The 15,943-nt window shown below is 40.9% G+C and overlaps 1 protein-coding gene across 1 annotated transcript in view; it reads right to left on the bottom strand.

Annotated features, from left to right (window-relative positions):
• Positions 1 to 15,943, bottom strand: part of LOC128115349 (zinc finger protein 431-like) — a 96,711-nt gene that overhangs the window by 47,300 nt on the left and 33,468 nt on the right. The window contains exons 7-9 of the mRNA XM_052745916.1: positions 15,803 to 15,926; positions 12,550 to 12,854; positions 7,559 to 7,676 (exon numbers count right to left, since the gene is read on the bottom strand). The gene's annotated coding sequence lies outside the window, so the exon portion shown is untranslated. The remainder of the gene's footprint in view (positions 1 to 7,558; positions 7,677 to 12,549; positions 12,855 to 15,802; positions 15,927 to 15,943) is intronic.

Genomic DNA, 15,943 nt, shown 5'->3' with positions numbered 1-15,943 from the left:
GATGGGAGATGGAAAGAAGAACAGACAAAACCAAAGCAGAATCACCTGCTCTTCTATGGCTACTCAGTTGTTCAGCACGAGAACACTGGTGGAAAGGTATCGGGTGGAGGAACAACCAAGCATTTCCTTGAACTTTTGCCTCTCAAGAGCCAGAGGAATGATCATCCTGACCCACATGCTCCCAGGCCTCCCCAAGGTGCTGAAAATAGCCCTGACTATAAAGGAAACATTCCTTACAAAGATAAAAAGTAACCCTAGTATAGAATATAAGTAGTAATTCAATCACTTCTAAATCAAAATAAATATCATGGTATTCCAAAGAAACTATCCTCTACAGATCAACCATAATATACCAAGAATATGCCAGACAACTTACCCCTCTCCTACTGACCACAAATGTTCTGCTAAGACATCTGTGATAAAGGGCATCAAGAAAGAAAGACAGAATAACTGAAGCCCACAGAAAGCTGCTGGGGTTGGGGTGGGCACTGTCAGTGGAAGGAAAATCAAACACAGAGCTGAGACTTTGAATCCAAATTGCCCAGAGTTCACAGTTTCACACGAATAGGACTCTGTTCTTTCAGCTCCCTGCTATAACATACGTGCCTGCGTACACGAAGCATCTCAGACTAGGGCACAGGGAGAAATCTATCACCAAGTTCTCTGATGGACAGAGACAGTGAGCAGAAGCAAGGAGTCTGATTTTCAGTGTCCTCTTTGGTGACACATCCAGGTTGAACTGGCTTGAGTTCCTCACTCTGGGAATTTTAAGTAATTGCAAATCTAGCATATTAAATAATTACAACTTACAGTTGCGACCACACAGCAAGACCTGCCATTTCTATTTGCTATTATGAGAATGGCCCACCAGCACAGACTCACAATGGTACAAGAGAAATCAAGGATGTGGCAGGGTAGTTCATGAACAATGTTGGGGTCCAAAACCACCCCTGCTGTATGGGCTAGGTACAGCACGGTTCTCAGACCATTTCTTCAAATGATGCAGTAAAGGAGAAAACTGCTCACACTATAGAGGCTGACATTTGGTCATACCAGACGGCAGTGGATGGAATGAAGATGGCCCCCATAGGCTCATAGGGAGTGGCCTTGTTGGAGGAAGCGTGTCTGTCACTGGAGGTGGACTTGGAGGTTTCAGAAGCTCAAGCCAGGCTCAACGGCTCACTCTCTCTTCTTGATGTCTATGGATCCAGATGTAGAACTCTCAGCTACCTCTCCAGAACCATGTTGGCTTGCAGGCAGCAATGCTTCCCGCCATGACAATAATGAACCAGACCTCTGAACTATAAGCCAGCCCCCAGTTAAATGTTTTTCTTCATAAGAGTTTCTGTGGTCGCCGGGCGGTGGTGGCGCACGCCTTTAATCCCAGCACTTGGGAGGCAGAGGCAGGTGGATCTCTGTGAGTTCGAGTCCAGCCTGGACTACCAAGTGAGTTCTAGGACAGGAAGGACTGTTACACAAAGAAACCCTGTCTCGAAAAATTTTTTAAAAAAATTTAAAAAAAAAAAGAGTTGCTGTGGTCATGGAGTCTCTTCACAGCAATAGAAACCCTAGCTAAGACACAGCTCTTATTGCTCACTACTGTGATCTGAGAAACATCACTCATCCTCTCTCTGCATTACATTTTCAGAGTCCTATTTGAAACATTATAGAAATATACTGCAGATGTACCAGATGTTTCAGTGTTTTCTACTGTCCCTCAGTCCAAGAAAAGCCCCCATGGAAAAGGATATATACAGTCACCCCTACACAGAGATGCCCGTAAGCCAAGCGCTGAGAAAATGAGTCTTATCTGCAGATCCTCCAAAGGCAATCGCAATTCACTGCATGAGTCCTCCTCACCTGGGACACTTGGAATTCTTGAACATTTTGGCTGGGTATCTCTGTGTCTGACATATCACTGACGTTCAGTAAATGCTTGACATATAAAAGCATAAATAAATGGGATGACCAGTAGTGAGACCTGAAGGGCGGTAGAGGCAGGTCATATTTTAGTCCTACTGCATCCCCCAGCATCCTCCGTCTACAGAATAAATGTGAGTGGTGCCAGTGGGTGCCTCACAAAGCAAATATTTCGACAGCGAAGCATATGTTTATTCTCTTCCATTTCATCCTGTGTTCACTTATTCATAGCCTATAAAAAGCCGTGAGCTGCAAACATTCGAGTTTCTTCATTACGCTCCCCAAAGTGGGTGGTTGTTTTCTCTTTCGTGTAACACCTTTCTCAGTGTGGAAAAGAAATTCCGCCAAACACTTGTAGAAGCTCATCCACCAAACGCTTGTAGAAGCTCATCAGCAAGGGCCAGTAAGATGGCTCAGTGAGAAAAGTACTTGCAGCCAAGCCTGAAAACCCAAGCTTCATTCTCCAGAGCCATACCAGGGGAGAAGAGAATCAACTGCTACTACATGTTCTCTGACCTCCACACACCTACTGTGGCCCGTCCCCCTCTTTCCACACAAACATGCAAAATAGAGAGGTGTTTTTTAAAAGGGAAACGGATACAAAAGATGATTACTGCTGAGTCTGAAATAATCCAACAGCGGTAGAATGTTCTCACAGCCCCAGAGAGCCTCAGAGGACAACGGCTTTCACAGAACCTCAACAGAAATCGGGATCTGTATAAATACCATTACCAGGAGGGCCGCGGAAACCACATGCCCCAGCATCCCAGCCCAGCTGGGAAATGAAGAAAAGAGCTCCCTTTCTCTTCCAGCTGACCAACACCAAGGATCCACATTACTTGCACAGTTTTCATCTTTCACCCAGATCTTCAATGTTACACAATTTATCACACTTGTTCTCATATTCTGCTTCGTGATTGGTCCAGGGACCTGCAGTCTTCTTAGCATCTAATCCCTCCTCATCTTCCCCTCACATTTACTTCATCATCCCAAACTGATCATTGTGTCCCTTTTATTTTTCAGCATGACTTCCCTTCCCTGACTCTTGTATTGCCCATAATTATACAACCTGTGTCACTCTAATACAACCATGAAATAATGAGGTTAATTTTGCCATTTCCTTCCCGTGGGGCATCCCTTTGGGTGGGCTACTGAAACATCCTTCAGTTGGACATCTTTGGCATCCATCTTGCTTCTTGCTGATCCTTACAGTCCCATCCTTCTGAAACTAATTGGAGACTAATTGCCCTACTATGTCCTATAGTTAATTCTCAAACTTCTTAACATAACACCTAGCACTCCTTTAAACCGAATCACAATGCTTTTATTATTGTTACCTATTACCACTTGCTCCTGTAGTTACATACCAGAATTTCATGCTCTGTACCTGTCTGAGCTTGTTTTCTGTTGCTAGAAGAGAATGCCCAAGAGACAGTAATTTATAGAACAAGAGGGTGATTTATCATGATATTCATGGCGGGGATGTTGGGGAACGTAGCATCTGGCTCAAGCTCAGGCCCTGGTGAGGTCCTTCCTGCTGAGTCATGGTACAGCAAAAGGTCTCCCATGAAACAGGGCAAGAGTGCCACCTTTTCTGGTGGGTTAACTAAAATGTCCCCATAGTCTCAGGCATTTGAATGCCTGGTTCCAAGTTGGTAGCACTGTTCAGGGAGACTCAGAAGGTGTGCCATTGCTACAGAAAGTCTGTCACTGGGGGTGGGCTTTGAGGATTTCAAGACATGCCATTTCTAGTTTGATCTCTCTGTTTCATGCTTACAGTTCAAGATGTGACTTGAGCTCTCAGCTGCCTCCTCAGCTGTCACGCCTGCCATTACTGCCTCTGCTCCATCATTATGGACTGTAACCTTCTAGAACCATAAGCCCAAATATGTCTTCCTTCCATAAGTTGTTTTGGTCATGGTGTTTTAATACAGCAATGGAAACATACCTTCCTTCCATAAGTTGTCTATCTTTTTTTTTAAGATTTATTTATTTATTATGTATACAGTGTTCTGCCTGCATGTATGCCTGTGGGCCAGAAGAGGGCACCAGATCTCATTACAGATGGTTGTGAGCCACCAAGTGGTTGCTGGGAATTGAACTCAGGACATCTGGAAGAACAACCAGTGCTCTTAACTGCTGAGCCATCATACTCCAGCCCCATAAGTTATCTGTCTTGGTCATGATGTTTTATCACAATAGTAGAAAAGTAACTAATACCTTTCATAACAAAGATGTTTCTCAAAAAACGATCTATTTAATTGATGAATAGGTTAATCCATTTATGAAGGAAGAGCCTTCACCATGCAGTCATCCTTCCTAGAAGGTCACACCTCTAATCACCATCTGGAGATTAAGTTTAAAATGCATGAAACTTAGGGGACACACAGAAGCCACAGTAATAATTTTTTACACATTGCTCTTTTTTCAACTCTCTTTTCAAGCGCAACACAAACATCACCTCCTACTTAATTTCCTTTAGGATCTGCCTATAGCTTCCAAATTCAGAAGCCATTATGTGACTATAGAAACTTTCAGGCTCTATATTCTTTTTGATGTTCAACTATTACCTTTAAGTGGCATTTTTGACTTTTAAAAATGGACCTCAGTAGCAAAGGTCACACTCTTTTTTAAAAAAATGCATTTATTGAAGAAAATGTTGATCAGATTAGCAGATGACACATTGGAATCAAGTTATTCTATTGGGAGGGAGGTGCTTATTACTATCCAGTAATTACTATGCTGAAAAACAGAGGAAAGCATGTGAAGACAGAGGTTCATTCAACATGAGACTTTTTTTCAATTCAAACTGGGCTAATTCACTTCCTCATTAGAAAGTGAAAGACATGGGTGCCCTGAAAAGATTAATGAATCAGCCCGATTATGCCATGGGCTTCTAACTCTATGGGAATAGTGTTCCTTGCTCTTGAACTTGAAGAAGCACGAGCCCATGGGGAGACAGGTTCCAACACTATCCAGTTTTTCTGTTTCTTTCATTGGTACTTATGAGTGGTGGAGACTTGGGTGGCACTGTCATTCACTGCTGAGCATAGCATGGCCAAGTTTGTTTGGAAAATGCCTACTTGACTCTAGTGAAATTCCAACAAGTCACAATATTCAAAAATTCTAAGAGAAGGAGCAAAGTCCTTCAACTCTTAAAATCAGAGAGAGGACATCCCAGATATTTAAACACTATTAACCATACATGGTACCTAAAATAACATATGGATGTTTATTCTCCCTATAGTTGTATTTACATCAAGCTTTTAAAATTCAGTTTTTATTATTCTAATTCTTATTTGGAACATATGCCATGGCTCATAAAATATTTATTCTAAGAACACAGAGTACTCTTTGTGGATGAATAAATATTGAGATAAGAATCCACTTATTCTAAGTAGCCCTCACCAGAAAGTTAGTTTCATTGGTTACTGCTTTTTATTGCTATGCTTCAGCATCTCTAAGGGAAGGAAACTGTCTAGATACGTAATCCTGATGGGTGCTTTAGGACACATGGAGTTCTGGGGGTTTTGAAGTCAATTGCCACAGCCAAAAGGATATGGTCAATATATGACATATGGTAATTACCTTGTATTGAGGTCACATTTCTCGTTATAGCATTATTGCTTAGTGGCATGTCCCTTAGCTGATGGACAGTTTACAGAATATGACAGAATACCCCAGGAAAGGTTATTTTCTAGGTGCTTTAAATAAATGGCAGAAAAGTTCATCTTGGGCTGAATTCTTTGGGAGTCTTCTTCTTAGTGATGACATCTTTGAGATATTTATAGGAAAATAATAATTTTGATGCTTTTTATTATTATTAACAACTATATTGATGTTTGACTTTCATGATGATGACTGGGGCTTACTTTTCTTTCCTGGAACGGACAGGACTTAGTGTCTCATATCTAATATGCAAAGGGGACAAACTATAGAGTACCAGCACTTACTGAAAACCCTGGCAAGTACCAGTTTAACCTGGTGATTAATGTCACTATCTTGATAATGCCATCCTGATAGACTGTTCATCCTGCATATGACATTACTGATGCACACCAAACCCTATACTCTTTATAATTATTCTATAAATCCAAAGTTATTTCAAACTTAAAGGTTTAAATTAGTCTTCGTAGGTAATTTGGATTATTCTTCCATCTGCTGTTAGTTCAAGAAAATGAATGAAAGAAAATTATTGATGTAGATTGGAAGGTAGTACTTGTAACAGATCTGATAATAACCTGCTATCCAAAATATACAAAGAACTCTTAAAGTAAACACTGGGGATAATTAATCTGATTTCACAATAGGCAAAACAAACCCACACAGACATTTAAGCAATGAACATATTAAAACATGTATGACAACGAAACATGTGAAAAGATGCTCAGGTGCAAATTAAAGCAGCTAAGGAACTTCACCAGGTACCTAATCAAATGGCCCAGATTCACAACAAAGACCAGCAGGGACATAGTATGCTCTTTCATTGCTGGTAGGAGCATATAATGGTCCAGTCACTCCTGGGGACATTTTAAAGTTTCTTATAAAATTAAACACATCCATACCATGTGATCCAATAATCACACCTCTTCATTTCTACCTAAATGAGCTAGATATTTAAGCCTACCTAAAAACACACATGCACATTTTGACTGTTTTATTCATAATTGATAAAATCTGAAAAGGTCCAACATATCCTCTACAGATGAAAGGAAAACTCAACTGTGGTACACAAGACAACAGAATATTACATAACACTAAAAAAAAAAAAAATGAGTTACCAAACCACAAGAAAACATGGGAAACCTGAAATGAATATTACGAAATGAAAGAAGTCAATCTGAAAGTGTTACATATTATATGATTACAACTCTGTAACGTTTTGAAACAAAACACACAGCTATTTTTTTAAATGGTTGCCAGAGAATAAGGGAGAAGAAGGGATGAATAGGCAGAACATGAAGGATTTGGGAGACAGTGAACGTGACCACTATGATACTACAGTGGTGGCTATGTATCATATGCTTGCCCACAAGTAAAGCCTAGTGTGAACTATAAACCTTAGGTGCCAGTTTGGCGCTGTAGATTCCTCAATTATAAAATGACTTACTCTGGAGTAAGTAGAAAGTGGGAGAGGCTCTGTGTATGGGGGACAGGAGGTATAAGGTAACTTCACATTATTTCACCTAAATTTTGTCATAAATCAAGAACTTCCCTTTAACAAATTCAGTACAATTAAGAAAAACATTAAAGTGCTCACCAGGTACCTCTAAATCATGTGCTTATTCCCAAGTTCCATAGTGATTTCAACGTGGCATACCCTACACTGAAATTCTTCCTAGGATGCCTCTACCACCTTTAAATTTGTGATCTGTGCTAATGGCCAAACATCAATTCTCCCTCCTTTACATCTGAGGCTTTCCAGCGCAATATCTGATTGGATTTGATTGTAGCTGGAGTTTTCTCCAGTCCTACCCAGCCCCACGGACCCCACAACCGCTTATAAAATAATCACTCAGAAGCTCATATTAATTAAACTGCTCGGCCATTAGCTCAGGCCTACCACTGTCTAGCTCTTACACCTAAACTCAGCCCATTTCTGTTAATCTATATGTCGCCACATGTTCCGTAGCTTTACCTGCTGCCTTTACATGCTGCTCCCTGGACGGCAACTGGTGTCTCTCCCTCTCAGTCTTCCACTGCCCATACTTCTCCTCTCTCTTTGTCCCGCCAAGTCCCGGCAGTCCCGAAGCCCACTTATAAAATAAACACACAGACGCTTACATTATTTAAACTGTTTGGCCTAATGGCTCAGGCATCTTGCTATCTATTTTCTATATCTCAAATGAACCCATATCTATTAGTCTATAAGTTGCCACGTAGCTCGTGGCTCACCGGTACCTTACAGCTCGCTTGTCATGGCAGTGGCTGGATGCGTCTCTCTGCCTCAGCCTTCCACTTCCCAGACTTCTCTCTCTTTGTCCTGCCTATACTTTCTGCCTGGCTACTAGCCAATCAGCATTGTATTTATCAATCAGTCATCCACAGCATTTGATTTTGTTTATTTCCCTCAAGTCAGCCTGCTCATTTGGGTTTCCTGGCACTGTGGGACAAGGATTCCTCATTCTACCCCTGTTACCTTCTAACTTCCCTCCATCTCCCACACTTCAGTCCGTGGAACTTCATAGTGGTTCTTGCAAATGCTACATCTGTGTTCATCTGGTACTTTTATATCTACTGGGTCTGGTAGTCCTAACGGTTTTCCTTCCTTCTACAGACACAGCTCTCTCTACCCTTCAATACACAGCACAGTTCTCTCCTCTTCTGAGGAACAGCCCTTTACACCTTGCAAGGCTGAGATGTCTTTTGGGAGGTGCACAGAGAATTTTTCGAGATGTTACAAGGACACCAAGTTGAAATCGTTATAATAAAACATGTGTCTAATCTAGAACATCATGAACTTCCTTTTTAAAAATTATTTAATTTCTTTTATGTGTATTTGTGTGCATGTATATCTGTGCACCACATATACAGTGCCCATGGAGGCCAGAAGAGGATATTGAATTGCCAGGAACTGGAGTTACAGATGGTTGTTAGCCACCGTGTACGTGCTGAGAATCAAACCCAAGTCCTCAAGATGAATAGTCAGTGCTCTTAATTACTGAGCCAACTCTCCAGCCCTACCATGAACTTCTTAACAGTGAGAGCCTGTCACAGTCAACCATCAGGTCCTATGCCTGGCATTTATGGAAGATTAATGCTCCAAGATTTCCATTAAATTGTTGGGGATACCTTTGATTTATTGTTGAGTTGAATGCCTTTGATAAGGAACAGTGTACTTCTGTGTAGAGCAGAATTCTGCCTACATGATATGAGTGCAGGGGCCACACAGGAATGCTGTCAATGCACACATTTTTACACATTACCCAGGTCAGTGCTGCCATACATCATTCTTTTCTCTCCATTGTGTTTCATTCATCCATTCATGTATTTCTTCATATTTGTGTTAGACAAAGAATAGTGGTCCTTGAACAAGTCACTTTAGTATTTCAGAAATCACAGGCAAGGTAAATTTGACTCAGCCTTTAGGTCTTACCCTGTTTGCAACTCCCAGCTGAGTGTTAAGATCAACATCTTTTATGAAGTCAATGTGGACCACAGTTGATCCTTGGTTAGTGTTCTAGCTAGTGGTTAACTGTCAACTTGTCCCAGCCTGGAATCACAAGACATCCCAATTGAGTCATTGCCCTTATCAGATTAGTCTGCAGGCATATTTGTACATATTGTACATGACCATATTTATCATCAGTTTGATGCAGGAGAGCACAGCCTGCCATGACTGGCACCCTCTCTACGCAGGTGGGTCTGGGCTATCTAAGAAACCTAGCTACATATGAATCTATGAATGAGAAAGCCAGTAAGGAACATTCCTTATGGTTTCTGCTTCAAGTTCCTGCTGGAGCTCCTGTCCCAACTTCCCTCAATGACAGACTGACCTGGAAGTATAACTCAAACACATCACTTCCTCCATAAATCGCTTGTGATCATGGCATTAGTTACAGCAATAAACAGGAAACTGGAATCGTTAGTTTGGGTATCTATATCTTGAGACTCTCTTCCATAAAGACTGAGCCCATTGCCTATGTCTAGGACCCATTCCAGCAGAGAAGACTTTGAATAATTCAAGTATTGTATAATCATGTTATTTGTATCCCCTGACAGCAGAATTTACAATGCCTCGTTTAATGAGAAATTGAATGGAATATGTGTTTGAAAAATTAATCCATTTTAATAATATATGGCCCTGAGACTGGCCATCCCTGGCAGAGTTTAAACCTATAAACTAAGGGACCATGAATACCAATTACAGTAAAAAGTAATGAGATATGTATTATTTCCCTAAGAAAATTACTTTTAATAATATGCATTCTGACATCCTTGAGATTAATTGCACAATTATGCAGTTCCAAAGTGTAATGAGTAAAACTCTAAGCTGTGGTGAGGAAGAAGGGAGCACTCACATTTACTAAAAACCTCAAAAGCCTCACCCCTGAAGAAACACAATTACAAAGTTACTGAAGTTTAAAGAAGCTAGCTTCCCAATAAAAATATTGATCTATCTTCCGTTTAGCAAAACCCAGGGATTGGGTGTAATTTAACAGTTAGTAAAAGAATAATGGCTAGTACACTGTGAAACACACTGAGCTGAAACAGACTGAATATTGAAAAAAAAACAAAGAAAACACAAGGTTGTTCACCAAAGGGAGGCTGAATAAATAGATTTGAGAAGAAAACACGACTCTGAAAATGCTTTTCCATTGCCTTATAAAAGCGCTGCTCTCAGCAGGCAGACATTAGGGTGAATGAATTGAGAAAGAAATTACAGGTGAGAAATTAGCTTTGAGGTTTTTGCAGTTCGCCACTCAGGACCTACAGATCAAAAATTCTGGGCTAAAAGTTGTAGAAGGCACAGCTCCCTGAGTAACACAAGAGAGTTGTAGAGTTCCATGAATACCTAGCTGGTCCCTGTGTGGTCCCAAAAAACAATCAGGACACATCCAAAAAAAGAAGCTTTCCTACTACACTGGAGCCAATTTTAGTCCGGCAGCTCTGATGACCAGAAAGTTCCCTCTGTGTTAAGCAGAATAGAAGCATATTTGGTCCTTGTAAAGCAACGGTCCTGTGACCATTCTGGCAGGAATGAAGGTATTCTGAGACACTTGTATCCTCCTCATGGCTATCAGACTATCAGAACAACGGACCCCAAGAAATTTGTGTGTCCACAGGAAGCTTCCTGGGAGAATAAGGGGGAGGCTGAGGTCTTTGGACTAGCCAGAAGGGGTGCTTAACTCCTGGAAAAAGATTGCACGCCTTTCTGATCATTTGTCAGACAAAGTCATAGGAGAGCCTTGGGATGAGGATAGGTGGTACCATATCTTGACAGGCACAGCTTTCCTAGGCATACTTCTGGTCTTCTATTCAAAGCGAAACCTCAGGCTGGAGATGACTCGGGGGCCAAGAGCATTTACCGCTCTCGCAGAGGACCTGAGTTTGGTTCCCAGCACTCATAGGGAGCAGATGGGCTTGCAACCTCCTGTAACTCTAGCCACATAGGATGCAACACTCTCCTCAAAGGTAACTAGCTCATGAGCACCTCCCACCCACACCACACACACACACACACACACACACACACACACACACACACACACACACACACACAATCAAACATAAAAATAACTCTTAAAAATCTAATCGGCATGTTAGGGTTTTGGAGATAGACTTGTGGAGGAGATTCCACTGGATTTCTTTATCATTGAATAAAATTAATTTTTCTGCTTTTTTGCTATTACACGTGTAATTGGCTTATTGAGGCTGGCTGGCCAAACCTGTGAGCCCTGTGCAATTGTCTGAAGACATCTACTATGCCCCCATTTGTCACTTCTCACATCAAGACTTCTGTTCTTTCAGTGAAACAGCACAAACAGGTCATTTCAACACCAAGTTCTGATGGAATTCAAGCTGCTAAAAGGCAAACTATCTTATTCCTAGATTTTTTTGAGTTTATAATTATGTTTCTGCATAGTCCTGCTATAAATAGCTATTTTCGCCCCCCAACAATGGCTGAGAAATCCACACCATGACAGCCCCTGGATGGGCACTCCCGCCACAGCTGATTACCTAGTCTCTCTGTTCAGTCTGCTTGCCCATGAATGACAGGGTGGGGCCTTGATGTTGCTCTGATCCCCATGGCCCCCAGAAGACACTGTCCATCATCCACACTGTGGAAGGGAAGAAAGTGGGCAGCACACAGATTGAAGCTTACAGATTCACTGTAGCCTTGTGAACTTCACTGTTGACTTTTGTATTGGCTTGTCCCACTCTCACAGAAGTGTTGTTAACCATCCACTTGAAAGTCAGTTTATTAGATTTCTATAGGATTTCTTATATATCAATATATCTTTCTTGAGGAAATTTATTTTTTTAATTTCCAGGTTAGCTGGTATTTGCACGTAGGTTATTCTAATTGCTATGTATTATAGGCAGGAGGAGTCTGTGCCCAGGGAGGGGCCCACCTTTTGTGAAGGCTCAGATATTAATAGATGTTGGAAGTTTGTATCCGAGTATATATAATTTAGTGAGACTTTACAATTTGTATTTTCTGTAGACTTAACACTTCTTGTGTGACGCTTCCTCATTTTACAGGTTAGACTGCTATGTTTCAAAGCTTGAGAGAAAGGGCAGTGAATTCAATTTGGTATTTTTTATACTATTCCTGGGCCCTAACCTTTGGTGACTCTCTCTTGCCTGTCAGCTAGCAGGGCCAGGACATGGCTCAGGGTGACTTTTCTTGGAGCCCAGCACATGGTTTATAAGCCCTCCCTGGCAGATGTAGTTTTGCTAATGCAGCCAAATTATTTTCCAAAAAATAAAGAGATAACGAGTTCTGGTTACCACTTGTACCTCTTACCTTGTGTTCTGGGACCTGGGCAGCTGTGCCCTCACTACCTGTGGGGACAAGTTCTGAGGTTTGTCCCTAAGGGGAGAGGGATAACACCTGCTGAGAAATCCTTAGCTACTGGTGGTCCCTAGAGCAAAGTGCTGGACTCGGGCTCCAAGGGGACTTACTACTTTTGCTTTTCCTTTCCAGGTTGAGGGTGGAGCTGGGAGATCAGGTGGGCTTGAACTTGGAGAAGCTCTTTTCCTCCAGCTTGATTCTGGGCCGAACGATGTGGATACTCCTCATCTGAGTCCCGGCTCTAGCTGAGTAGCCCTGTAGTGATCTCATGTGGTTGGTCCAGCAGATTGTGCGGTGCTCTTGGACATTCCCATCAATGTTAGGAGAAATCAAGGAAATTTTTGATAAGGTATTAGGTACGTATCCTATCGCTAAAGTTCTTGTGCATCTGTACAAGTGGATCTATGAGAAAGTACTGTAAAAACAAAGCGACAGAAATGAAAGATTTTAATTCTGTAACTGGAAGTCGGTTTATCTGTAGTACTTTCTTTTTTTTTTTTCTTTTCTTTTTTTTTTAAGACAAGGTTTCTCGGTGCATAGTCCTGGCTATTGTGGAACTGACTCTATAGACCAAGCTGGCCTCGAACTCACAGAGATCCTCCTGAGTCTGCTTCCTGGGTGCTGGGATTAAAGGTGTGTACCACCACTGCCCAGTTTATCTGTGCACATTAATATCTGTAGAGAAAGGATTAATAATGTAATTTTGGAATCAAATCCTCTCCCGTATAAAGAGTCTTGGGGCATTTTTTTAAGAACAAAATGATAAAACAAAGAAACAAAAAAGCCCCACAACCTTAATAGCTTAGCTCCTGACTAAATTAATTGTGAATTTTTGTTAAACTTTCAGGTTTCTTTTGGGGATGAGCAGGGGTTTATTTGAGTTTCTTAATGGCTATGCATAGATCTTTGGGTGTAATGTACTGCACAAAAACAGCATTTGGAGAAAAAAACGGCCTTCTAAGTTTTGTACATGTGTTGTAATGTGCCATGGTCTCAACCTATTGGTCCTATTCTATCAATTCTCCTAGGTTTATCTTGGGATTCAAGGCACACACCACGCTCAGCCAGAAAAAGTGCTTTATGTGAATGGAATCATGTAGTAAGTCCACTTGCAGCTTACTTGATATTCATACATGACTGTTATGCATGTATTAATAGTTTAGTGGTGTTCATTTTTTTTTCTTTTTGAGGCAGGTCTCATATAGTCCAGGGTGGTCTTGAATGTGTTGTGTAGCTAAGAATGTCTTAGAACTCCTGCTGATGGCCTTGGTGTCATGTCTAGATGGTCTGTTAGAAATACACAGTTATGAACATTCATATGCAATGATTCTAAAAAACATAGAGTTTTACTTATTTTGTATAATTCTTAAGAGCAGAATGTTTGTATATATAGCAAATTTGTTTGTTTTTTTTTTTGAGTTTTGTTGATTGTTTGTTAGATTAAAAAAAAAATAGGACCAGGCATGGTAGTGCACATTTTTTTTTTGTGGTGATACATGCCTTTAATCCCAGCACTCAGGAGGCAGAGGCAGGTGGATCTCTGTGAGTTCGAGGTCAGCCTGGTCTACAGAGTGAGTTCCAGGATAGCCAGGGCTACACAGAGAGATCCTGTCTTTCTTTTTTTTCTATTTTTATTTATTTTTCTATTATCAGCTTGATACAGTATAAATTCTTATCCTAATAGTGCAGAATTTTAATCCCAGGTCTCAGAAGGCAGATTCAAGGCCAGCCTGCTCTACATAGTGAGTTCCGGGTCAACCATTGCTGCACAAAGAGACCCTGTCACAAGAATAACTAAAAAGAAGTATTTTTCTTTGTCAGTATGAAGTTCATTCTACTTTCTTGACATAAGGCCTGTGTTGGTCTGCTCTTCTAAGTTGTAGCTCTCATTTCTAGTCCTATCTATTGACTTTTCTCATGGCATTATTTTCCTGTAAGAGGTAATAGACTGTTTGTCACATGATACTGCCAACAAGTATGAATTTGGAGTTGGATTCTGTTTGAGTTTGGGTTTTGTATTCATTTTTAAAGTTTTGCTCCAGGTTCACTTGAGTTCTGAAAACACGTTGGTTCTTACCTTGCTCCTTGGTTTAGAAATAAGCATGCATCTAAGCTTTCAGTCTGAATTCCCTTTGGCCTCTTGTACTCTGATGTTGTAACCCTGGCTGGCCTAGAACTCTCTGTGGAGATCAGGCTGGCCTCAAACTCAGATTTGCCTGCCTCTGCTGCCCTCTGCTAAATGCTGGGACTAAAGGTATATGCCACCATTCCCAGGGGGCTTGACTTTTTATAAGTCACTCATTTCCTTATTATGTTTTCTTTTCTACTTTATTTATTTTGCCTGCATGTGTGGATATGTACATATGCATTCATGGTGTCTACAGAGATTAAAAGGAGGGGTCAGATCCGCTGGACCTGAAGTTATAGACAGTAGTGAGCTGCCATGTGGGTCCTCTGGAAAAGCAGCCAGAGCTCCTAACCGCTGAGCCATCTATCCAGCCCCCTATCAGGTTTTCATAGAACCTGATGATTTCAGAGCTTTGAGGTCATTGTTAATGTCTCCTGTCACTTACATTGGGAGGAGGAGGAGAGTGATATTCACAGTCAAGCCTGTTTCCATCTCATTCTAGCTTAACCTATAGTACATAGAAAACTTGGGGTTTTTTTTTTCTGAAAATGACACATTAGTGACTCATTGTTTTTGTTGGGTAGAAGGTTATGACCAAGTCTTTCTTTTTCCCTTGCAGGGAGAATTTATGAAAGTAACAAGAAAGCATCATTCCTGAAGAAGATTTGGGTTAACAGGAGTTCTGGATAGCCAGTAAGTGTATGTGGACTTCCTTGGTGGTGGTGATTTACCATAATCTGAAAGTGCAGTGGAGGAAGAAGGAGAAGATGAAAACGTACGTGTGCTTAGTGTCAAATGTTATCATACGGACTTAACATGTGACAGAGATTCTAGACACCATCTAGGAAGGATGAAAACATTAACCTTAGTATACCCTGTTCTGTGCACATCATTTTGCATCATCTTTTCAGTAATTCTTATTTAAAAAGTGTCTAGAGACTGAAATATACAAGTTAATTCATCTTACTGTAATAAATTTTTTACTATGTCTTTGAGACTTTACTATTCAGAAGGGTAACTTCTGAAGTGCCTTGGAGATTTTATTTTGGCACTTATAATAATGTTATATTTAGATGCGTGAAGATTTCTATAACTGATTAAATGATAAAATCTGGACTGTCCACAGGGACATGTACCACACTCAATAGCTTTAGAACAGAGAAGTACACCAGGAACACAGGACAGATTCTCAGAGGCACAATGCCAAGAAGGAACATGCCATGTCAATAACTCACCCTGGAATCTTCCTTGATGCTTTTTCGTATTCAGTGGCAGTTTCCATTATGAACTCACCTACATTGTAAACTCTTCACTTTTGCCTTGTCCCATGTCCGACTTTAGACAAGCAGTTTCTTCAAGCTAGACAGACAACAATC

Source organism: Peromyscus californicus, unplaced genomic scaffold (assembly GCF_007827085.1).
Source record: "Peromyscus californicus insignis strain IS unplaced genomic scaffold, ASM782708v3 Scaffold_1__1_contigs__length_55948999, whole genome shotgun sequence".
Classification (NCBI taxonomy): domain Eukaryota; kingdom Metazoa; phylum Chordata; class Mammalia; order Rodentia; family Cricetidae; genus Peromyscus; species Peromyscus californicus.
The sequence above is the reverse complement of the archived record's forward strand: the minus strand, read 5'-3'. Positions and strand labels throughout refer to the sequence as shown.